This window comes from Pseudorca crassidens, chromosome 20 (genome assembly GCF_039906515.1).
Source record: "Pseudorca crassidens isolate mPseCra1 chromosome 20, mPseCra1.hap1, whole genome shotgun sequence".
In the NCBI taxonomy this organism is placed as follows: Eukaryota; Metazoa; Chordata; class Mammalia; order Artiodactyla; family Delphinidae; genus Pseudorca; species Pseudorca crassidens.
In genome coordinates, this window is record NC_090315.1 from 56,026,685 (window position 1) to 56,051,922 (window position 25,238).

Here is a 25,238-nt window from a genome sequence, read left to right on the forward strand (position 1 = left end):
CAGTCTCGTAGCTCCTGTAAGAAAATGTAGGTAATTCTAGAATACAAACATTTCGTATTTTCCCTGTAAACCTGAGGCTAAGACCTTGGCTGCAGGTTAGAATCACGTGGGGAGCTTTGTCCAGATTCTGATTCAGTGGATCTGGGTTGGCCTGGGCTTGTGGGTTTTAACAGAGAGGAGGTTGAGGACCCTGCTCTCACCTATTGATTCAGAAGCTGACTTCAGCGTCCAGACTTTATTTTTGAACTTCCTGCCTGTAATACAACTATTTGACTATCTGAAGAAGCAAGATAACTTTTTTTTAAATAAATTTATTTTATTTATTTATTTTTGGCTGCATTGGGTCTTCGTTGCTGCGCGCGGGCTTTCTCTAATTAACGCGAGCGGGGGCTACTCTTTGTTGCGGTGCGTGGGCTTCTCATTGCAGTGGCTTCTCTTGTTGCAGAGCACAGGCTCTAGGCGTGCAGACTTCAGTAGTTGTGGCATGTGGACTCAGTAGTGGCGCACGGGCTTAGTTGCTCCGTGGACCAGGGCTCGAACCCGTGTCCCCTGCATTGGGAGGAGGATTCTTAACCACTGTGCCACCAGGGAAGCCCCACAAGATAACTTTTAAAAGGTGCTTCCTTTTTTTTTTTTTTTTCTTTACCGCTTGGAAGGGAGCGGGTGTCTCAAGGAGGAAGAAACAGGGTGCGCTTCTTGGGCAATATGGTGTCACAGAATAAAGGACGGAACCTCGGGGCCCTTAGAAGACTCAGCAGTAAAGTGAATGCCAGGATCCTAAAGGAACCTCTGCTAACCCTGAAGTCGGTCAGAGAAAGTCACAACCGATAGCTTCCCAGAGCGGTGTGGCCACAGACAGAGCCAGTCTGCTGGGTAAAGGGAAGCAGAAAGTGACTTCAGGCCTGCTCAGTGCCTCCCGGTTTATAAATGCGGTATCTATTCCCACCAGATATCTTTGTGCCACACGGGTTCGCTGCCTGGTCAGTCCCGAGCTCCTTAGGTCCTAGCATTTCCGATCCCAGACCCCTCAGAGACCACAACTCCCAGAAAACACCTAGGCCGGAAGCGGAAGTGCGCCAGCGGGATGTGGCCGCACTGTATTCTGGGAAGTGTAGTCCACAGAGGCCGGAGGATCCCTGAGAGCGATGCATTCTGGGGAAGATAGTTTTCAAGCGGTCTGAGAACCCAGCAGTGGGAACCGAGATGATCTCACCCGAGCAGAAAGCGGCGGCAGGGCGTTAACAAGTTTTGGATTTGGAGTTATTTTGTAGGATTTATTTTTGTATCTGTCCCCTCGCAACATCCAAGGAGGCTATTCCCGCTTCTGTGATGGCAAACTGGTCTGGATCGGTTATTCCTCGCTCAGACTGGACTGAACAGTCGGCTTGACCTCATCATCCTGTTTGCTTATCTGTAAAATGGGCGTGTTAATAATGCACACTTCGCAGGCATCCATCAGGCGTTGCTTAACAAATCCCTCCTTTTGAATCGTAGCAGCTTAATGAACAAATGGATGTGTATTGTAACAAATATCAACAATTCTGCTCCCTGAGAATTCTTTGGACTTTGTCTTTGAAAGGTAGGATTTTATTCGGATTCCAGTCAAAGCTCATAGGGGAAAATGTAAGGAAATCTTGTCAGACAGTGGCTCTGCAAGGCTGCGTGGCCCTGCGAGCCAGGACTCAGGGAGATGAAAGTTTAAAAATATGACAGGCTTCTGGGGCAAGCGTCCTCACACAGTATTAGTGGGAGTATTAATACGTACATCCTCTAGAAAGGGCCATTTGGCAATAGCTTTCAAGATTGCATCTATATGTAGGTATAGTGATTCCTCTTCCAGGAGTTTACCCTACAGACACACACTATACTCAGAAACTTTCAAGAGGATAGATTTAAGAATATTCATTGTAGCACTGTGTATAAAACAAATGATTGGAAATCATCTAGACATCTGTGGATAAAGGACCAGTTACACAACTTGTATACACTGGGATACTCTGTTGCCATCAAAACTAATGAGGTGTAACGTCAGCTATGTACTATTCCTGCACACAAAAAAAATTGTTTTACCTTCATCTGTTTTGAGGAAAGAGTCAGGGAAGTCCAAATTGAGGGATATTTTGCAGAACTGACCTAGACACTCAAAAATGTCAATGTCATGGAAGACAAGAGAGGCTGGGGACTGTTCCAGATTCAAGGAGACTAAAGAGACATGACTGCTAAATGCAATGGCAAATCCTTAATTGGAACCTGAATTTTTTAAAAGGATGTTTAAATTGGATACCTGGGGAAGTTTGATTATGGGCAATACTCTAGATGATTGAGTTTCCTGAATGAGATAATTGTATTGTGGTTATGAAGGAGAATGTCCTTCTTAGGAGATACCTGCTGAAGTGTTTGGGATTGAAATACTAACTCTTGGATAGTTTAGAAAAAAGAGAGAGAAAGAGATGAAACAAACGTGGCATGTATTAATAATTGATTAATAGTTGCTAAGTTAAAAAATATGGTTGTTTATTTTCCTATTCTTGCAAAATTTTTTTATAGCATTGAAATTCTCCAAAGTAAAAAGTTGGGAGGGAAAAGAATGAGGAAGCTCCATATGCACTGATAGGGGAAAAGCTGTGGGAAATGTTGGAAAATTTTTTTAAAAAGCAAGGTGCAGAGCAATAGATGTAGAATGCTGCATTTTTGTGGAGGTGTGCAAAAACTAACCCCAGAGGAAGACAGAAGAAAGAGGTGACAAAGGCTGCCTCTGGGGAGGGGAGATGGGGGGTTGGGGGGACAGGAGTGGGAAAAGGAGGCTTCTCACCCTTACCCTTTTAGACCTTTTGAACTTTGTATTGCATATAACCTATTCAGATAAAAAAATAACAACTTAAGAGAAGATTGTTTCTGGGAAAGCACTTGTGGTCAGAAAACCCCAGACTGGGCTCCGCTATTCCCCAGCTGTAGACCTGACAGCAAACCCAAAGCAGAAGGAACACCAGTTACTTTCACATCCTTTCCCACATCTGATCCTCATCACAATGAATGAGCCAGGCAGGTTTTATCAGGCCCATTTTACAGATTAGGAAAACTGAGGCTCAGAGAGTCTGAGCAACTAGTCCAAAGTCATCCAGTGGGATACTGTCAGAGCTGGGATTGAAACTGAGTCTTTTCTAGTGACGCAGCCTGGCTCCTTCCGTGCTTCAGGGGACCTCTCCAAGCCCTGAGAGCTGGGGGTGGGAGGAGAGGGCCCAAGGTGGAGCCTGAAGTTCAGCCCAGCTGCCTTCCCACTGCTGCTTTTACATGGGGCTCTCCAGGCAGGAAACAGACATCAATGCTGGGCATCCAAAGCATGGGTTTGATTTACATGTTCATGCATTACTGGTTTGGGGGTTTATTTGGGGGACCATGAGCTAACTCAGCCAAAGAACCTCATCTCTGAGCCCATCTGGGCTGTTTTTTACCATCTCTGTAATCTTAAATCTTAAAGTGGTCCTTTTATTAAAAAAAAAAAAATCAAAGTATTAGATGGATATTGTTACTAATTCAACAGTAAAGTATCTAGAGGGTCATTTGGCATTTCTGTCAAAATTTTTTTTAAAATACGTATATATATATATATACGTTTTGGTACATGATCGAGCATTTACAATGGCAGATGGTTTTTTTCTGTGATTATGTTCACCCAGGTGTTCAAAGATACATGTGCAAAGATGCATTGCTTATAACAGAAAGACCCAAAACTGTAAACAGCCCATCAGTAGGCAACTGCTAAATGCAATGGGCCTCCATGTGCACAAGGGTTTGCAAAGTGACACGGCTGATTAAAAACAAAAACAAAATGAAACCAAACAATATACCATGAGGTTTGCTGCATTTGCTGGCCCAGAAAGATGTCTACACTATAGTGAGTTAAAAGATGATCTCATTTCAAAAAAAAAAAGCTAGCTAGAAGCATATATTCGCAGAGATATATATGTTAGAATAAACATAAGAAAAAACAATTTATAAGGTTAGATATCAAATTATTTGACTAGAATGTAAAAATGACATCTCATTTTCATTTCTTTGATGATTAGTGAGGTTGACTTTTTTTTTTCGGCGGGGGGTTGGCCAATTGTGTTTCCTCTTGTGTGAATTGCTGAAATATTACTGTTCCTTGCTGTTTTGTCACGTACAAATGGTGTAAAATTCTGAAACCATGTCTCATAAGAGTTTCTATTTAGATTTCCAATGCTTCCTTCACAAGGGTGTTTTGGAAAAGAGGTTTCTGAACTTGAAGCAGAGAGCACTCTGCGTCTTAATGTAATGAGTTAACCTGTGAAATGCAGGGCTTTGAAAAATACGAAGTTTCCTGCCCAAAGCGTCACTCCTGTTTCTTCTTTCTTTCAATTCTAGGGAGTTCTTGTAAAGTATATTGTTTGGTTCTTGGTGAATAGTTTGTAAGTGGAGGTGGTTAGAATGTTTGAAAGAAGGAGTGATGGGAACTGGAGACTAATGACCAAGGCCAAGACTAGGGTAGAGTGAGCAAGGGGCCTAAGGTCCACCCTGAGAGTGAATGTTTCAGGAGTTGCCAAATTTAAGGATACACAAAGTGTAAGGAGGTACTCACTCTCAGGGACCCATCCTAGGTACTTCAATCACCTCACTCAAGCCCCAGCCCTACTGACTGCTTTTTTTTTAAGATTTATTTATTTATTTTATTTACTTTTGGTTGCATTCGGTCTTAGTTGCAGCATGTGAGCTCTTCATTGAGGCATGCGGGATCTTTCATTGTGGCATGCGGGCTTCTCTCTAGATGTGGCGTGAGGTTTTTCTCTTCTCTAGTTGTGGCGTGCTGGTTCCAGAGCGCGTGAGCTCTGTAGTTTGCGGCACGCGGGCTCTAGTTGGGGCGCGCGAGCTCAGTAGTTGTGGCACGCAGGCTTAGTTTCCCCGCGGCACGCGGGAATCTTAATTCCCTGCCCAGGGATCGAACCCCCATCCCCTGCGTTGTAAGGCGGATTCTTTGTCACTAGACCACCAGGGAAGTTCCTTGACTGCTTCATGATGACAGAACAAAAGATCTGTAAACAGCTATTGCACTACGAGGTAGAGTGGTGCTGACCATTTCTGCTGAACTAGGTTCAACATGGTGAGGGAACAGACACAACTAATTCTGCATCCAGGTCAAAGCAGCAGAGTTTTGGCTTAGCTCCCGAGATAGGGTCCCAGACCCTTTGTGCCGTGCCATTTGGCATGTTGGTGACAACTCCTCGTCTGGAGGTGTTGAGGATTAGACTGTGCTGTGGGGGGGGGGGGGTTCAGAGTAGGCCTCTGGAGAGATGGGGCTCATCCATTTTTGTCCCAAAGATTTTTCTGATTCTCTCTCCATTTGTGGTAGAAGCATGGCTAGTGTTCTCTGGATGTACCCCATGCCTAGCCTCCACCTGCTGCCAGCCCTAGGCCCAGCCTCCTAGAGAAGAGAGGCAACCTGCAGGCCTCAGAGATTCCCCTGACATAGCAATAGCTAATGCTTATTAACCTCTTACTGTGTACCAGGCATGCCATTAGCACTTCATATCTAAAGCCTCACTGAATGCTCACCACAAGCTAGGGGCTCTCGTTATCTCCAGGTTGCAGATGAGGAAACTGGCGCCCCAGCAAGGTGAGCAACCTGTCTCTAACCGCAGAACTAACAAGGGCAGAGCAGGATTTGAACCCAGAACCCCACGATGCCCCATCCTCCATGGCTCATGGCTGTGAGCACTGGGCTGGGGGCTCCCACTGTCCTCTGCCCCTGGGTCTCAGGGCTCCCCGAGGCTGGAGGGCCGGAGGCCCGCAGAGGTCTAGAGTGTTTTCAGAACATCAGTGTGGGGTTAAAGCATGTTCCCTCTTCGCTGGTGGGAGCTTCCAAGAAGCACTGGGCCAGCTCGGCCCCTTTTCTTCTGAGGGGAGGGGGCAGTGTGGGTTGGGACACGTCCTCTTAAGGTTCTCTGTGTTCTCTCTCACTGCTTCTGACCACTTCCTCTTTTCCTTGGGGCGGAGGCAGCTGTGACCACACTAATGGCAGCCATCCAGGCGGTGGCCGAGGAGGCCTCTGAGGCTCTCCTGGAAATGCTCGCCTGCTGGGCTGCGGGCGCTTCTCCTCCTCCACGTCCAGGGTCCTACCCCACACCCCAGAGAGCAGTGGGGGGTGGGTGCGCTCCCCGAGCGCTCCCTAGGGACCCGTAACGCTGACCCACTGCTGCCCACCCTCCCTTCAGGCTCTGCCTGGGCAGAATCTGCTCCCAGCGACTTCCACGGAGGATGTGGCCCAAGTCCAGGACCCCTGCCTGGACAGCCAGACCCCTCAGGATGCCCAGGAAGGTGAAGACCCCAGCCCGGCGCCAGACACCACAGTAACAGATGCCCCCAGAGGCAGAGGAGCTGCCGCCCAGGAAGAGGATGGGTGTCCAGAGATGCAGGATCCAGGCCTTGCTCGGCCACTTGTTAGCTGGAGGCCTTGGGCAACTTGCTTTTCTTCTTGGAGCCTCAGTTTCCTCATCTGCGCAATGGACGTAAATAATAACACCTCCAAGTGTTGTAATAATAAGGAATAAATGAGGTGCTACGTGTATCGTGCTAAGCACAGAGCCTGGTACACAGCAGGTGCTTAATAATTGTATCAGCTCTTATTAGGCAGAGCTGCTGCTGGCCTGAGCCTCTCAGGATGCCTCCACCCCCACGAGTCACAGCTACCCAGCTCTGTTCTTGGCCTCTGCCCTGTCTCGACTCCCACCCGCCCAGCTGCCCGGCTTCCCTCCTGCAGCAGGTATGGCCCTCGAGCTCAGTTCCGCAAGGAATACCACCTTTCTTTAGTTTGTAGCCTTTCAGCCCATCTAGCCAGTTTGGTGAAACATCAGTGTCAGCCGTTGTTGGGGTGCCCGGCCCAGTGTCGAGCCAAAGCCCTGGGTTTGTTTTGATTCTTGTGGTCAAATTTACATAACATAAGATCAACCATCTTAACCTTTTTTTTTTTTCAAAATAAATTTATTTATTTAATTTATTTATTTTTGGCTGTGTTGGGTCTTTGTTGCTGCACGCGGGCTTTCTCTAGTTGTGGCGAGCGGGGGCTGCTCTTTGTTGAGGTGCACGGGCTTCTCATTGTGGTGGCTTCTCGTTGCAGAGCACGGGCTCTAGGCGTGCGGGCTTCAGTAGTTGTGGCACGTGCACTCAGTAGTTGTGGCTCGTGGGCTCTAGAGCTCAGGCTCAGTAGTTGTGGTTCGTGTGCTCTAGAGCGCAGGCTCAGTAGTTGTGGCGCATGGGCTTAGTTGCTCTGCAGCATCTTCCCGGACCAGGGCTTGAACACATGTCCCCTACATTGGCAGGCGGATTTTTAACTACGGCGCCACCAGGGAAGCCCTTAACCTTTTTTAAGTGTACACTTGTGTGGCATTAAATACATTCACATCGTTCTGCAATCATCACTACTATCCATCTCCAGACCTTTTTGTTTTTCCCAGTTGAAACTCTGTCCTCATTAAGCACTAACTCCCCATTTCCCCTCTCCCAGCCCCTGGCACCTACCCTTCTACTTTCTGTCTCTACGAATCTGCCTACTCTACATGCCTCATATAGGTGGAATCATACAGTGTTTGTCTTTTTGTGACTGGCGTATTTCAGTTGGAGTAAGGTCCTTGAAGTTCATCTGCGTTGTAGCAGGTGTCAGCATTTCTCTCCTTTTTGTGGTTGAATAATATTTCATTGTGTGTCTAGACCACGTTTTGCTTATCCACTCATCCATCAGTGGACACTTGGGTTGCTCCCGCATCTTGGCCACGGTGAATAACGCTGCGAATGCACATAACGGTGCAGATATCTATCTGTTCAACTCCCTATTGCAGTGCTTCTGGGTGTACACCTAGAAGAGGAGTTGCTGGGTCATATGGTAATTCTGTCTGATTTGTTGGTTTTTAATTTGGGCCCAAGCACTGGGGAGGCCCCTCTGGATGTACTGACGACAGAGGGTGGTGGAATCAGGAGCTCGACATGGTGGGTTCCAACCCTGGCTCTGCCACTTCCAAGTGGTGTGACCTTGGGCAGGTCCCTTACCCTCTCTGTGCTTCAGTTTCCTCTGCTGTAACATGGGATGCACGAGCACCTGCCTCATGGGGCTGTGGTGGTAATTAGAATTTTACTTGGAATGGTGCCTGGCACACCGGCAGTGCTAGTAACTGTTAGCTCTGGTTGCTGGTGCCTCTGTGTGCTTGCTGAGATCCGATCCTGCAATCTTACTGCTTCTGCAGCACCATACCAGCCTGACCCTGCCGTGGAGCATCCCTTGGGGCTGGCCCTGGTCCTTCCCCAGGACTCAGATTTCTTTTTCGCCTTTTCCAGGTCTCTGGGAATCTCTCTTCATCTGGGGGGAGTCCCTCTCTCCATGTCCATGGCCTAAAGCCAGAAAGCCATGCCTTGGACCACCTCTGGGAGAGCCTGAGCTGGACCAGAGGGGAACCTTTGGGTGCTGACCAACACGGGTGCTGGCACAGGCAAGGAGGAGCCCTTTCCTCTTTCCTTTGAGCTTGACTGTACTGTTCTCCATGACCAGGTTCAGTCTGGGCCCTGAGTTTGGAAGGGGATGAGGCAGCTGGGAGGATGACCGAAGACAGGCCATAGCCATGATTACAGGGGCGGGAAGAGGCGCTCTGGCTGGAGATGAGAGGAGCGCTGGTTTGGCGCTTCATCTTGCGGAGTTAGCTGCAGGGCGCGGGGTAGCGAGGGGTGGCTGTGGAGGGAGACGAGGTGGCTAGGGCCAGGCCAGTCCCACCTCTGGTGGAGGCTAAGCTGGTGTGAGGGCACTGGCTGGTCGGCTGGCCTGGGTCCCCATCACAGCCCTGCTGGCCTGGGGCGATTCCAGGGGGAAGGCAAGGCCAGACCTGGCAGGCTGAGGACTTTGGTCCTTGGGGACCATGCTTGGGGGTTGACCCAGGGACCCCAGGTCCTGGGAACCCACTTTTAGGTTTGCCACCTTCACCTGTGATAGGAGGGGACAGAGAGAAGCCTCTGGCATGACCTCCCCATTCCCCTGCCCCCATTCCCTTCCTTCCCCATCCTTCTCCTTTCCCATTTGTCTTTTCTGTGTTCTTTGCACCACACCCCACGTGGTAGGTGATTTGGAAACTCACAAAGCAATGCACTTCACTTCACAGTTTATCCTCCTCAGGGACCTGGTAAGGAGTCACCGGCTGCTTTAGTGGATGACTTTTTGCCTGGCCCTCTGGCAGAGCTCACTAGTGGAGGCCCCTACCCCTCCTGACACTTCTCCCTAGGTTTGTCAAATCCAGGCCTGTCTTAAATATTTGCAGAAATCCCCAACGGGGCACTAATGACCTGCTCTGGGGTATTAAATAGAATTAAATAGAATAGGCCATGAAGATTAAGTAGAATAACATGTAGAAAACGCCTGGCACATTGTAGCTATTAAAAAATTAGTTATTATTATTTTTATTTTTAAAGATAATTATTATGTAAAAAAGGAGGACTTGGGTTTTAGAAATATTTATTGAGCACCTACTCTGTCCCAGGTACTGCAGCGTGTGAATTTTGCCCCAGGCGTCCAGCTGACTTTCCAAGCTGGCTCAGAAGTGGTGACCCCCGCCAAGGTCATCACCCCGGCTACAGCACAAAGTGAGGGACGTGTCTGAAGAGGAAGAGCGAGCTCTGTGTCCTTAGGCAAAGTGCCTGGCCTCTCTGAGCCCCTGTGTCCTGATCTGTAGAGTGAGGCTGGAAAAAACCCCCTTCCCCTTCTTGTGGGTTGGGGGTCAGGAGATAGAACATGGGTCAGTCTTGGCAAGCAGGAAGGTGTTGCCCCGCCGAGCAGGGAGGTGGCTGTCCATGGGAGACCGGCCCCGCCTGTGCCTTTAACTGAAGCATCTGCCCTCAGCTCCTGAAGCCGCGTCTACAAGCTCCAAGGACACCCCTCGAGGACACTGAGACAGTGCTCTCCCCCAGAGCTCCAGGCCATCAGAAAAGAGTGTTCCACAAAGTCCACGGAGAGACAGTCATTCCCCTGGTGCCCCCAGCCAGCCAGCTAGCTAGCCATCCATCCATCCATCCATCCAGGCATCCATCCATCCATCCATCCAGGCATCCATCCATCCATCCAGGCATCCATCCATCCATCCATCCATCCAGGCATCTGTCCATCCATCCATCCATCCATCCAGGCATCCATCCATCCATCCAGGCATCCATCCATCCATCCATCCATCCAGGCATCTGTCCATCCATCCATCCATCCGTCCATCCATCCATCCATCCATCCAGGCATCCATCCTTCCATCCATCCATCCATCCAGGCATCCATCCTTCCATCCATCCATCCGTCCATCCATCCATCCATCCATCCATCCAGGCATCCATCCATCCATCCATCCAGGCATCTGTCCATCCATCCATCCATCCGTCCATCCATCCATCCATCCATCCAGGCATCCATCCATCCATCCATCCATCCAGGCATCCATCCTTCCATCCATCCATCCATCCATGTGTCCATCCATCCATCCATCCATCCATCCAGGCATCCAGCCAGCCAGCCAGCCAGCTAGCTAGCCAGCCAGCCATCCGTCCGTCCATCCATCCAGCCAGCCAGCCAGCCAGCTAGCCATCCTTTTGTCATTTGTCCATCCGTTCATTCAGTAGACATTTGCTGGACTCCAATTTGTGCCAGGCCCGGGAAACAAAGCACACAGACACACACAGACACACACACACACACACACACACACACACAATCCCAAACCAACAGAAAAAAGCCATTGTTTGACATTTTCTTTCAGTTCTTTTTTTTTTACACTTTGAACAGTTTGAGACATAATTCACATACCATACCATTCACCCATTTAAAGTGTATATTCAGTGGCTTCTAGTGTATTCACACAGTTGTGAAACCATCACCACAATCAATTTGAGAACATTTATTATCACCCCAAACAGAAACCCCATACCCATTAAGCAGCCACTCCTCATTTCCCCTTTTCCCCAACCACCTTCAATCACAAATTTACCTTCTGTCTCTGTAGCTTTGCTTATTTGAGACGTTTCATGTAAATGGAATCACACACTAGGTGGTCTGTCTTGACCGACTTCTTTAACTTTGCATAAAGTTTTCGAGGTTCGTTCATGTTGTAGTGTGTATCGATACTTAATTTCTTTTTATTGCTGAATATATTCCATCGAATGGATGTTCTACAATTTGTTTATCCATTCATTCATTGGGGAGCATCTGGATTGTTTCTGCCTTTCCTCTGTTATGAGTAATGCTGATATTAACGTCATTACAAGTGTTTTTGTGAACACTTTCAGTTCTCTTGGGTATACACCTGGGCATGGAATTGCTGAGTCATATAATAACTCTGTTTAACCTTTTGAGGAACTGCCAGGTTGTTTTCCAAAACAGCTACACCATTTTACATTCCCACCAGCAGTGTATGAGGCTTCTAATTTCTCCCTCATCCTTGTCAACACTTGTGATTTTCTTTTTCGGGTTTGCAATCCTAGTGGGTGTGAAGTGGTATCTCATGTGATTTCAATTTGCATTTCCAGATGGCTCATGATGAAAAGCATCTTTTCATGTGCTTATTGGCCATTTGTATATCTTCTTTGGAAAAACATCTATTTGGATTTTTTTGCCCTTTTTTTTTTCCTTTTTTGCGGTACGCGGGCCTCTCACTGTTGTGGCCTCTCCTGTTGCAGAGCACAGGCTCCGGACGTGCAGGCTCAGCGGCCATGGCTCACGGGCCTAGCCGCTCCGCGGCATGTAGGATCTTCGCGGACCGGGGCACGAACCCATGTCCCCTGCATCGACAGGCGGACTCTCAATCACTGCGCCACCAGGGAAGCCCCAAATTTCTGTTGTTTTAGGCTCCCCAGTGGTACTTTGTTACGGCAGCCGCAGGAGACCAATGCACTTGTCAGTGACATTTTGGTCTCTTACAAGTTGGGGGTCTGGCTGACCGATTAGTGGCTTAATTCAGACTTGATGCAAAGGTTCAATCTGTGCAGGAGTGACGCCTGTGGACCCCGTGCTGTGTGGCCGAGGGGGGTGACAGGCCAGGAGAGACTCGGGCACAGCCTGCTCTGTTGACGGGGAGGATTCAGGAAACACATGAGTCACCTGTCACTCATGTGTGTTTGCTTGCTAGGGTCTTTTAAAAATTGTTTTAAATGTGAAAATCCAGCTTGGCCTTCCCGGGTATGTCCTGAGTCTCCCTGACTCTGGAGCTGCTGTGGTTGTGTCCACATGGGCACTGTTTATAATGGCAACGGCTGTGACCAATAGACCCGAGAGGAAAGCGGCCCTTACGGATTCAGGCTGTTCTCTCCACGCTCACACTCGGGCCCTTAAACTGTTATTCACCAGAATATGAAGGGAAACATAGCTGCTGCCGGCGAAGGCCCTGTCCCTCTCCTGCGGGAACAGAGACCCCAGGGAGGCATAGCTGCCCCCCACCCCAGGGCTTTAGGGGTTCCACATCCTGCACCTGTTGTGTGACCCTCAAAAGCAGTCAGGTGTGTCGCTGGGGCTTTGCTTTTGCCTGAGAAGCTCCTTCTTCAGGCTCCGCTGGCACCCCCTCTGAGAGGCCTTTGTGCGGCCGCCAGCGGGTGTAAACACCTCCCTCACCTCTCCCCCCCATTACCTCCCCCGTAATATTCGCCTGCTCCACCCCATCTGCAGTGACCTTGACACCGAGCTTCCTTGTTTGTGGTCTGTCTTCCCCAGTAGAATGCAAGAGACACAGGGAGTTTGGGTGCATTCTTACATCCCCGGCTTCTGCTAACAGGCCTGGCAAGTGGCCAGTGCTTGGTTGGTGTCTGCTGAGTGACAGAAGGCCCCAGCCAAGGACGCACAGCCGTAGGCACAGAACGTCTCACCAGCCCTCCTGCCTTCAGCCCGGCTCCCTCATCCCACCCTCTTCCCGGTCAACTGTGAGTCTTCCAAACCAGAAATCATCCAAGTCACTCTTCTGCTCTGAGACCTGCGGTAGCTCCCATTGTTCCTGGGTAGAGTCCAGATGCCTCAGCAGGACTGAGCCGGCCCTGCCTGAGTGGAGCCCTGCCTGCCTTCCTTCCCCTCCAGGCACGTCCAGCCCTCACTGCAGCAGAACTGAGTCACTCCCAGAGCAGGCGGTTCCCCTGTCTGAAATCCCGCCCTCTCTCCTCCCCTCCCAGTTCAACTTCACGAACTTGAACTCCTGTCCTTTGTCTAGTCTCAGTGTAAGGATCACCCCTTCCGGAAGGCTTCCTGATACTCTCTTCTCATTTTTTCCCCCCAACCCTGCGTTATTTATCCCTTCTCTCTCAACCTTGGCCTTATCACCTGTATTGTAATCATCTTTTTTTTTTCTTAATAAAATATGATTTACACTCAGGAAGATTCACCCTTTTGGGTACAGAGTTCTGCGAGTTTTGGCAAGTTCATAAAGTCATGTAACTCTGCCACGACCAAATGTAAAACAGTTGCATCTGCCCCCAGCCCGCAAAGTCTGTTACGTGCTTTTGTAGTCAACCCCCCTCCACACCCCCAGTCTCTGGCACCCAGTGATCTATTTTCTGTCCCTGTGGTTTTGCGTCCTCCAGAATGTCCGATCAATGGAATCACAGCTCTGTGGTCTTTTGATGCCGGCATCTCTCACTTAGCATAGTGCATGGGAGATGCATCCTTGGCGTTTCTTCCCTTTTATCCATGGGTGCTATTTCAGTGTAAGGATGTTTGTTTATCTCTTCACCAGTTGAAAGGCATTTGTGCTGTTTCCGGTTTTCAGTGATTATAAAGCTGCTGTAAACGTTAGTGTATAGTTCTTTGCATGGACGTATGCTTTTATTTCTCTCGTGTAAACACCTAGATGTGGGATTGTTGCGTTGTACGGTAAGCGTATTTAACTTAAGAAACTGCGCAGCTGTTTTCCAAAGAGGCTGCACCATTTTGCATTCCCATCAGTGGCTCCACGTGCACTCCAGCCCTGGCTATTGCCAGGTGTTTTTATTTTTTGAATTGTATTTATTTATATTTATTTTTTTGGCCGTGCTGCGAGGCTTGCGGGATCTTAGTTCCCCAACCGGGGATCGAACCCGGGCCCCGGCAGTGAGTGTGCCGAGTGCTAACCATTGGACCGCCAGGGAATTCCCCATCAGGTGTTTTTAGTTTAGCCATTTTAACAGGTAACCATTTTTTTTTTACCTACTAATCTTTCCCAACAGCTGCGACCTCTTGATAGAGAATGAATCTCTCCTTTTCTTATCCTCAGAACCTAGAGTAGTGACTGACACATAGCATTCAACAGGTATTTAGGTAAGCTGAATGACTGAATGAGTGATCTGTCAAATTGGTGTTTAAGGAGAATTCGTCATGGATTCCATGGGGGGAGTATTAGTCAATGCCCTCTCTCCCAAAGGAACTCATTATGAGGTCATCTTTCTGGAATCTGCCAGGCATAACCTCCTTATCTTTATAATATCTTTATAATATCTTTATATCTTTATAATACCTAATACCTTCCTGTATCTGCCCAAAGTGCCCAGACTGCTTTCCACCTCTGGAAAGGCCCATGATGTGTTTCTTCCTTGTTTCAGCAGAAGGCACTGTTGCCCATACTAGAGGGTACAAAAGAATCATGGGGTGGGGGGGGGTGGGGGGCGTTAAAATGCAGATCCCCAGGTCCCAGGTCCCATCCTCAAGGTTCTGATTCTGTAGACCCAGCATCTCTGAGTGTGTTTTAGACCTCCCTGAGAACCCCCAGGAGAAGCAAGAGTCCTTTGTGGGAGTCGAAATAACCCCAGATCTTGAAGAAGGCACTCTGCTTCAGAGGCCAGCTCTGCCACCAACTGCTGGGTCACCTCTGTGAATCATTTAACACCTCTGAGCCTCAGTTTCCTCATCAGTAAAAGAGACATGAGAATAATTGAGCTTCCTGACTTTGTTGTGAGGGGTTAGTGCATTTACTGCATGAAGGGTCCTGGTGCAAGGTAGGTATTCAATACATGTGACTGATTTTGGTTCATGGCAAAGATTTTAAATGCTTCCTCTTCCCTTTAGCTAATGCCCTTGTATTTTAATGTTTTTATTGTTGCGTGACATCATGCAGAAAAGTGACCTGTGACAGCCTTGATTTTGAAACACATTGGGTTTTCTCGTATAGCTAAGACATGCTTAGTAAAGCATATGTAGAAAACACTGAAGGCAGAAACAAATCAGAGACAACCTGTTAACACATTGAACAGCCTTTAAAAAATATTAACTTTTTTTATTGAGGTATAACATAAAGTCGCACAAGTTGTAAGCATAAGGTTCGGTACATTTTCATTGGGTGACCACCTCACATGAATCACCAGATCAAAACTGAGCACATCACAGCTCACCAAGAGCCTGTCTTCTGCCCCTCCCCAGTCCAAGAGAACCATTATTCCAAGGGCATTGACCAGCTTTGCCCAATTAGCCTTGTTTATTTCATTTTTAAAAAACAATTTATTTTTTGGCTGCATTGAGTCTTTGTTGCTGCACGCGGGCTTTCTCTAGTTGCAGCGAGCGGGGGCTACTCTTCATTGCGGTGCGCGGGCTTCTCTTGTTGCGGAGCATGGGCCCTAGAGCACGAGGGCTTCAGCAGTTGCAGTGCGTGGGCTCAGTAGTTGTGGCTCACAGGCTTTAGGGCGTGCAGGCTCAGTAGTTGTGGCGGGCAGGCTCTAGAGTGCAGCCTCAGCAGCTGTGGCACACGGGCTTGGTTGCTGTGCAGCATGTGGGATCTTCCCGGGCCAGGGATTGAACCCGTGTCCCCTGCACTGGCAGGCAGATTCTTAACCACTGCGCCACCAGGGAAGTCCCTCATTTATGTTTTTTAAAAATTTATTTTATTCAAGTATAGTTGATTTACAGTGTTGTGGTAATTTCTACTGTACAGCAAAGTGAATCAGTTATACATATACATACATATATATATATATATATATATATACATTCTTTTTCATCTTCTTTTCCATTACGATCTATCACAGGATATTGAATATAGTTCCCTGTGCTGTACAGTAGGACCTTTTTGTTTATCCATTCTATATGTAATAGTTTGCGTCTGCTCATCCCAAACTCCCAATCCAACCCTCCCCCACCCCTCGTACTCCTTGGCAACCACAAGTCTGCTCTCTATGTCTGTGAGTCTGTTTCGTACATAAGTTTGTATCATATATTTTTTTTGGCCGCACCCCACAGCATATGGGATCTTAGTCCTCCAACCAGGGATCGAACCCGAGCCCCCTGCGTTGGAAGCGCGGAGTCTTAACCACTGGACCAACAGGGAAGGCCCATATTTGTGTCATGTTTTAGATTCTACATATAAGTGATATCATATAGTATTTGTCTTTCTCTGTCTGACTTGACTTCCCCTAGTATGATAATCTCTAGGTCCATCCATGTTGCTGCAAATGGCACTATTTCCTTCTTTATTTATGGCCGGATAGTATTCCATTGTGTACATGTACCACATCTTCTTTATCCATTCATCTGTGGACGGACATTTAGGTTGTTTCCATGTCTTGGCTATTGTGAACAGTGCTGCTGTAAACATAGGGGTGCGTGTATCTTTTTGAATTATAGTTTTGTCTGGATATATGCCCAGGAGTGGGATTGCTGGATCATATGGCAACTCTATTTTAGTTTTTTGAGGAACCTCCATACTGTTTTACATAGTGGCTGCACCAACTTATATTCCCACCAACATTGTAGGAGGGCTCCCTTTTCTCCACACTCTCTCCAGCATTTGTTATTTGTAGACTTTTTGATGATGGCCATTCTGACAGCTGTGAGAATTGTAGTTTTGATTTGCATTTCTCTAATAATTAGTGATGTTGAGCGTCTTTTCATGTGCCTGTTGGCCATCTGTATGTCTTCTTTGGAGAAATGTCTATTTAGGTCATCTACCCATTTTTTGAGAAGCCCAAATTAAAACCACAGGACCAGAGGCTTTCCCAAGCAGCCCTCAATTTGATTAGCAGCCTCCTACAACTCAATAGTAACAAACAAACAAACAAACACCCCAAATAACCTGCCTTAAAAATGGGCAAAGGACCTGAAGATGTTTCTTTAAAGAAGACATACAAATGGCCTAGAGGCATATGAAAAGGTGCTTAGCATCGGTAATCATCAGGGAAATGCAAATGAAAACCATAGTGAGGTATAACCTTATACCTGTTATAATGGCTCTCACCAAAAAACCAAAAGGAAACAAGCGTTGGAGAGACAGTGGAGAAATTGGAACTCTTGTGCACTGTTGATGGGAATGTAAAATGGTGCAGCAGCTATGAAAAACATTGGAGCTTCCCCCAAATTTTGAAATAGAACTACCATATGATCCAGCCATCCCCCTTCTGGGTGTATATCCCAAAGAATTGAAAGCAGTATCGTGAAGAGGTATCTGGACTCCCATGTTTGTTGCAGCATTATTCACAATAGCCAAGATATGGAAACAATCAAAACCTCTATGGATGCAGGAATGAATAAAGAAAATGTCGTGTATAAATACAATGGAATGTTATTTACCCTCTAAAAAGAAGGAAATTCTATTGTTTGCGACAACATGGAGGACATTATGCTAAATGAAATAAGCCAGACACAGAAGGAAAAACACTGCTTGATTCTTCTCACATGAGCCACCTAAAATAGTCAAACTTATAGAAACAGAGCATAGAATGACGGTTGCCAGGGGCTGGGAGGAGGGGGAAACGGAGAGTTGTTCAATGTATCTAAAGTTTCTGTTTTACAAGATGAGTAAGTTCTGGGTTAACAGTACTGTATTTTATACTTGAAAACTTGTTGAGGGACTTCCCTGGTGGTCCAGTGGTAAAGAATCTGCCTTGCAATACAGGAAACACGGGTTTGATCCCTGGTCAGGGGACTAAGATCCCACATGCCGTGGGGCAACTAAGCCCGCGTGCCACAACTACGGAGCTCGCGAGCCTCAACTAGCGCACGCGTGCCGCAAACTGCAGAGCCCACGCACTCTGGAACCCGTGCACCACAACTACAGAGCCTGTGTGCCCTGGAGCCTGTGCACCACGACTAGAGAAGAGAAAACTCACACACCACAACTAGAGAGAGACCCGCGCACCACAACGAAGAGCCAGCGTGCTGCAACTAAGACCCGACGCGTCCTAGAATGAATAAATAAATAAAAAATAAATCTTAAAAAAAAAAAACTTGTTGAGAGGGCAGGTGTCATGTGGTGTTCTTACCACACATACACATGCAAATACAACAACACAAACAATAACAACAATAACAAAAGGATACAAGAAGCTTCTGAAGGTGATGGATGTTTATTGCCCTGATGCAGTGACGGTTTCTCAGGTGTATGCATATGTCCTAATTCATCAGCTTCTGTGCTTTAACTGTGCACAGTTTAGTACCAATTATACCTCAGGAAAGCTGAAAAAAAAATAGGGGGGGTCTGACTGCCCCCCCCATGCAGAAACTTCTAGATTGAGCCTAACCCTGACCAGGTCTGGAAGCCAGTTCTGGGTGGTACTTCCTCTCACAGACGCCTGCCAGCCAGCAGCTGGGACTCAGCTTGTCCCCAAGGGACATGCACTTCTCTGAACAATATCAGGAAAGGAAACCAAACTCAAAACCTCTCGGGGTTTTCTGGTTGTTTTTGGCTGTTGGGTGGAGGGAGGAGGTTGGCAAGGCCCTGGGGCAGCGTGGTGGACCTCAGCCTGGCCGCTGCCGTGCGTGACCGGGAGAGGACGGCCAGGTTCAGAAGAGCCACTATCTAATAATGATTATTATAATGAGCAGCTGCTACTTTATTGAAGACCGCATTGTGCTAAGCTGTGTTAGCCATTAATTCTTTTCTCTTTTAATTTTCTTTTAAATTTATTTATTTTTGGTTGTGTTGGGTCCTCATTGCTGCGCGTGGGCTTTCTCTAGTTGTGGCGAGTGGGGGCTACTATTCGTTGCGGTGCGCAGGCTTCTCACTGCGGTGGCTTCTCTTGTTGTGGAGCATGGGCTCTAGGCGTGTGGGCTTTGGTGGTTGTGGCACGCAGGCTCTGTAGTTCTGGGTTGCAGGCTCTGGAGCGCAGGCTCAGTAGTTGTGTCTCACGGGCTCTGGGGCTCAGGCTCAGTAGTTGTGGCACACGGGCTTAGTTGCCCTGACGTATGTGGGATCTTCCCGGACCAGGGATCAAACCTGTGTCCCCTGCACTGGCAGGCAGATTCTTAACCACTGCGCCACCAGGGAAGTCCCAGCCATTAATTCTTTAAACCGCCTTCTAAGGTAGGTGGTTTGTTTTGAACAGCTTTGACAGAGTTCACATCCCATACAATTCACCTATCTAAAGTGTACAGTTCAGGGATTTCCCTGGTGGTCCAGTGGTTAAGAGTCCTCGCTCCCAAGGCGGGGGCATGGGTTCGATCCCCGGTCAGGGAAGATCCGGCATGCCGCATAGCGTGGCCAAAAAAACACAAAAATTTAAAGTGTACAGTTCAATGGCTTTTCGTGTATTCACAGAGCTGTGCAACCATCATCATGATCAATTTTAGAACATTTTCATCACTCCACAGAGAAACCCTGTACCTCCTAGTCATCACCTTCCAAGACCCCCATGTCTCCCAGTCCCAGACAACCACTACTCTACTTTCCATCTCTGTAGGTTGCCTATTCTTTATATCCCAAAGGTAGGTTGAATGATGGGGAAATTGGAGGTTCAGAGAGGGTAACTGACCAGCTTAAGGTCACACAGCTAAGGAAGTGGCCATTTGGGACTTGAAACCAGATCTCCCTGTCTTCCAAATCCATACCTTCCCATTGCACCACGGGGCTTTTTCTTCTTCCTCCCAATAACAATACTGAAGATAGTCAGCCCTGATGGTTGAACTATGTTGCCTGTTTTACCCCTCGTCTCATTTAATCCTTATAATCACCCTGGGAGGTAGGACAGTTAATATACCCATTTTGCAGAGAGGGAAACTGAGGCACTGAGGGGGTTGGCTAATGGTCCAATGCACCATGGCTGCTAGCAAATGGAAGAGGGTTATGGGGAAAAACATGTGCATCCCTGAGGACTGGTGAGGGACTCAGAATAGAAAGTCAAGACAATGCTGATTAAAACACAATTTTCTTTCAGGTTATTCCCCCCCTCCCGCTTTTCTTTCTTTTTATATGAAAAGGAAAAGAAAGTTCCCTCCACCCTTTGAGGTCACTTCCTGACCCATTTGTGAATCCATGCGGAGTGGTTACACACTCACTTCTTCCTGCCTGAATGCCTCCTATTAATGCTGGGGACGGGCAGTGGGCCTGTGTGCCCATGGGCTCTGGCCCCAGACAGACTTGGGTTCAAATCCAGCCTCCACCACCCACTGACTTAATGCCCTTGAGCCCTAAAATAGCTAACTCATGACAGGGGGCTCTGCCATATGTATCTGAATACATTGGGTGGCTTCTCCCCCTACCCATTATGCCTTGGAGTAGGAGTGTCATGTCGTGTTTCAGCCCTCCCAGAACCAGGGCTTCCGTCTCAGTGACTTTATTTTGAACAATCAAGTTGGAGTTGGAGAAAAAGAGGCCACGATGAGGAACCCCAGACACTCCCATTCATCGCACTGCATTCCTTTAGCTGTTCAGCTGAGATCGAAAACCAAGGCAAAGAGGAAAAGTAGTTAGAAATACGAAAAAAGCACACTGCCATCTCCTATGACCACCATCTCAAACACAGCAGACATTTTAACTCCCGAAATGCTGTAAGCTCCCAGTCACAGATTAAATGAGAGTTCTTTGAGCTGAAGCGTGTGCTACATGTTCTTCTTTGCTTGCTTGATCCCCAGGGACCAGGGAAAACTCCAGCCAGAATTAGTATCTGTCTGGACAGAGGTTAGGAGCCAAGGCTTCCCACCATGGTTTCCAAAGCTGATTGCACTTAGTTTCATTTTATCAGCAAGAGATTTAACACGGTTCCCTATACACATGGATTTTGTAATAATAAATTCTAGGGCTTCCCTGGTGGCGCAGTGGTTAAGAATCCACATGCCAATGGAGGGGACACGAGTTCGAGCCCTGGTCCGGGAAGATTCCACAGGCCATGAGCAACTAAGCCCGTGTGCCACAACTACTGAGCCTGCGCTCTAGAGCCCGTGAGCCACAACTAGTGAGCCCACGTGCCACAACTGTTGAAGCCCATGTGCCTAGAGCCCATGCTCCGCAACAAGAGAAGGCACTGCAATGAGAAGCCCGCGCGCCGTGACTAGAGGAAGCCCGCGGGCAGCAACGAAGACCCAATGCAGCCAAAAATAAAGAAAAGAAAAGAAAAGAAAAAAAGAAAGAAATTCTACACATATATCGTTGTAACAATATATTATGTACATTAGATAACATGTACCAAAATAGAAATGATAAAAGGATTGATGGAAATAAATATAAATTGAAGTTGTTAAAAAAAAAAGGCAAAGAAATTTAACCCAGATTCAGCCATCATTCCTGGGGAGTTGGCCCCATGATTACACGTGGTGTCAAAGATTTCTTTAAAAAATGGTGCAGTAAGTGATCTGTGGGGAATAGCAACTAGTACACCCCGGAGCTAGGAGCAGTGAAAGAAATAAGTCCAGATTGCCTAAAGTCAGTGAATGAGCCCTGTGGCTTTAGGTATTATATTTTCAGCCAGAACGATATTCATAGATTTAAAAAATGCTGTAACTCAAGCGGCTTATGAGTAGAACTGACGTGTCCTGACAGCTCTGTAGGTGACTGGAAAGCTGGCTGCAGTCACAACGGACTGTAGGCAAAGATGCATATGAAAGGTTTGAATAAAATTGCTTCATGAAACAGGAAAGTGGAAAAAAGCAATATTTCTCTTAAAGAATATGTTACATCATACAATACGTGACTTGAGGTAGGCTTGGTGTAGCCAAATGAATCAACTACCGTCATTAGGCGTTCGACCATGCCGTCTATATGCTTAGAAGTTTATAAAGTGAGCCATAAAAATAATCTCACTGGGAAAATGGGAGATCAATTCCCTAGTATTCTAAGTTCCGTACAACAGACTTTTGGGGCCGGCACTATTGTGATCATGTCTGACAGATGAGAAAGCTGAGCTGAGGGTATTTACGTGGCTTGCCCCGGGTAGTAAGAGGCGGTCACCAGCGCAGCCTCAGTAACGATTTCAAATTAGGGCCATGACCTGCCAATTCCCGTTGATTATATTAAATGCATGTAAAACACGTGTGTGCAGTAGGAGCTCCATAAAAGCTAGTCTTTGCAAGTGACTTTGCAAGTGAGGAGGGGCAGGTCGATCCCCTCCGGCTGCCTCAGTTTCTTTCTCGGCCCACGGAGGCGGGGTCCCAGGCCTGGTCCGCCCCCAGGGAGGACGCGGCGCCGGGGGTGCCCTGAGCTGCGGGCCGGGGGTGGGGCGGGCCGGGGCGCGGGGGGCGGCCCCGGAGGAGTCACGTGGCGCGCGGCCGCGGCCGAAGCAGAAGTAACGGCGCCCGCGTCGGAGGGCGTGCGCGGCAGGGAGTGCCCACAGCCAGGACGGCGGGCGGCTGCGCGCGGGACCCCAGAGCCGGGACCCGCAGCGGGGGCGCGGCCAGGTGAGTGGCCCGGCCGGGTGCGAGCGCACGCGGGCGCCCGCGGAACCCGCGCTCGGGGAGCGGCGTCCAGGGGGGACCTGTGCCCGGGCGCTGCCGGTGCTGGCAGGGGTGGGGCACGCCGTCGGGGCCCCCTCCCGCTGTGCCCGGGGCCGGCGCGGTGACGGCGGGGGTCCGGGCTTCGTCGCCGGCCACTTCCTCACTCTGGGCCGGCGCCACTTCGTCGGTTGGTGTCCTGGGTCCGTCCGGCTTTGAATGAGAGCCTGGAGGAAGCGGCGCGGCTTGCGGTCTGGGGTTCGTGCGAGCTCTGGTGGTGTAGGCTCCGGTGGCCGGAGGGGCGGGCGTGTCTCCTGACCACCTCTGTGCCCAGGGCTTGTTGATTCCAGGCGCAGCCCTTCGCCCTGAGAAATAGAGCTTTCGGGGGATTCAAGATTCCGTCTCCCCCCGCAATAGTTGTACGCATCATTATGTGCGTCTCTGAGTTTTCGTGGTTATGTTGTGGAACCCCAGAAAGGTCGTTACCCCCATAGCGGAAGAATTCGCGGGAAAGATGTGTCCCGTTTCGACGGGGGGCGGGGGGCGCTTGGCGCCTGGATTCCAGAGGGGGCCCGGGAGGGGCTCTTGTAGCACCCTGATCTTGAACTAGAGTGAGAAAGTATGGAGGGGGGTGGCACGCGCATGGGAAACAGGTGGCCTTGTCAGTCAGTGTAATTCGAATTTCTGTTCCACCTGTGTAACCTTGGGCAAGTTGAAGAGTCTCTGAGCCTCAGTTTCTTCGCCTGGGTACTTGGGCCACCCAGGCCTCCATTCCAGGGCTGTGTGGAGAATTGGGGCTTATCTGCCACTTCTTCACCCTATGCTTAAGGGCCCTGCCTTGGGGCTCGGGCCATCATCCTTAGCTACAGTCTTGCAGGGAGTCTTAATTTAGGGGTTCCTGGCCGCCTCAGGCAGCTACCCTTATTACAAAGATATGAATGCCCCGTGTGTACCAGCTCAGGACGATACTCACTGCAGGTTTCCTTGATGCTGAAATGACCTAATCATGCTGCAGCCCTCCCCCCTCCCTCTCCCTCTACCTGGAGCCTGTGAAACTCCTCTGAAAGAGGCCAAGCCAGGAACCCCATAAAGAGCCCTTTGGCTGAGTGGAGTTGATGGAAAATTGCGGGTGAGGAAATTTTTGAAAGCACGTCTTCATTTGGAAAACACTTAAAAACACAGCAGAAAATCTCATCCATTATGTTAGCACTTAAATCAGTAAAAAGTCAGGTCAGACCCTTTACCTTCTCCCGCTCTCCAAAAGTAACCCCTCCTCCTGGGTTTATAAGCAGACCGCCTTTTAAAAAATGTAATTATATTTATGCTTTTTAGTTTGCAACTCTTCTTTCATCCACCTCACGAATCTTTCCAGATCAAATTGCGTGTAAATCTTCCTCATTCTTTCCAATAGCTACTGAGCATTCCTTAATGTGTGTGTCCCATCATTTAAGGGACCACCCCCATTCGTGAGCTGTTGAATTGTTTCTTGTTTTTTTTTTTTTTCTCTATTACAAATGATGCTTCTGTGACTATTTGTGTGTGTGTTTCTGCACAGCACTGGATCAAAGCATATACACGTTTTACATTTTAGTAGGTGCTCACAGGTTGCCCTAAAAAAAAAAAAAGTTGAAGTAATGCACATTCCTACCTGCTGCAGCTGACACTGCTTTGTTCCTCCAATGAAAATATGTATCGCTTTAGCCGCATAGCACAGGGATATCAGCCTGGTGCTTTGTGACCACCTAGAGGAGTGGGATAGGGAGGGTGGGAGGGAGGGAGATGAAAGAGGGAAGAGATATGGGAACATATGTATATGTATAACTGATTCACTTTGTTATAAAGCAGAAACACACCATTGTAAAGCAATTATACCCCAATAAAGATGTTAAAAAAAAAAGACAACCAACAAGGACTTACTGTATAGCGCAAGGAACTATACTCAATATCTTGTAATAACCTATAATGGAAAAGAATCTCAGAAAGTATATACATATATATATATATATAACTGAATCACTTTGTGGTACACCTACAACTAACACAACATTGTAAATCAACTGTACTTCAATAAAAAAATTTTTTTAAGTATAAAAAAAAGAAAATATGTATCGCTTTGTTGCTGCAGGGTGGGTGTGAGATGCAGCGGTAACATCCCTCGGGCTGTAGGATGGGCTGTTACCTCTCAGGGATGCGACTGAAGCAAAGCCTAACAGAATTGTTTCGTGGGATTTTGTATGAAATTCTGTGCTTCTCTAACGTGTGCGGAGAGCACTGAAGAGAACTCCCCTGCTTCCTGGTTCTGGGTCCTTGTATCCCAGAAGTTTATTTTTTATTTTATTTTTAATTTTTTATTGGAGTATAGTTGATTTAAAATGTTGTGTTTCTGCTGTACAGCAAAGTGAATCAGTTACACATATACATATATCCACTCTCTTTTAGATTCTTTTCCCATATAGGTCATTACAGAGTAATGAGAAGAGTTCCCTGTGCTATACAGTAAGTCCTTATTAGTTATTTATTTTATATATAGTGTAGTGTGTATATGTCAATCCCAGTCCCCCAATTTATCCCCCCTCCCTTCCCCCCCCCCCCGGTAACCATAAGTTTGTTTTCTACATCTGTGACTCTATTTCTG

General features: G+C 48.0%; 1 protein-coding gene across 1 annotated transcript in view; it reads left to right on the top strand.

The window, feature by feature from the left end:
* The first annotated feature begins 22,458 nt into the window (after window positions 1–22,458).
* Window positions 22,459–25,238, top strand: part of PLCG2 (phospholipase C gamma 2) — a 145,857-nt gene continuing 143,077 nt past the window's right edge. The window contains exon 1 of the mRNA XM_067717892.1: window positions 22,459–22,570. The gene's annotated coding sequence lies outside the window, so the exon portion shown is untranslated. The remainder of the gene's footprint in view (window positions 22,571–25,238) is intronic.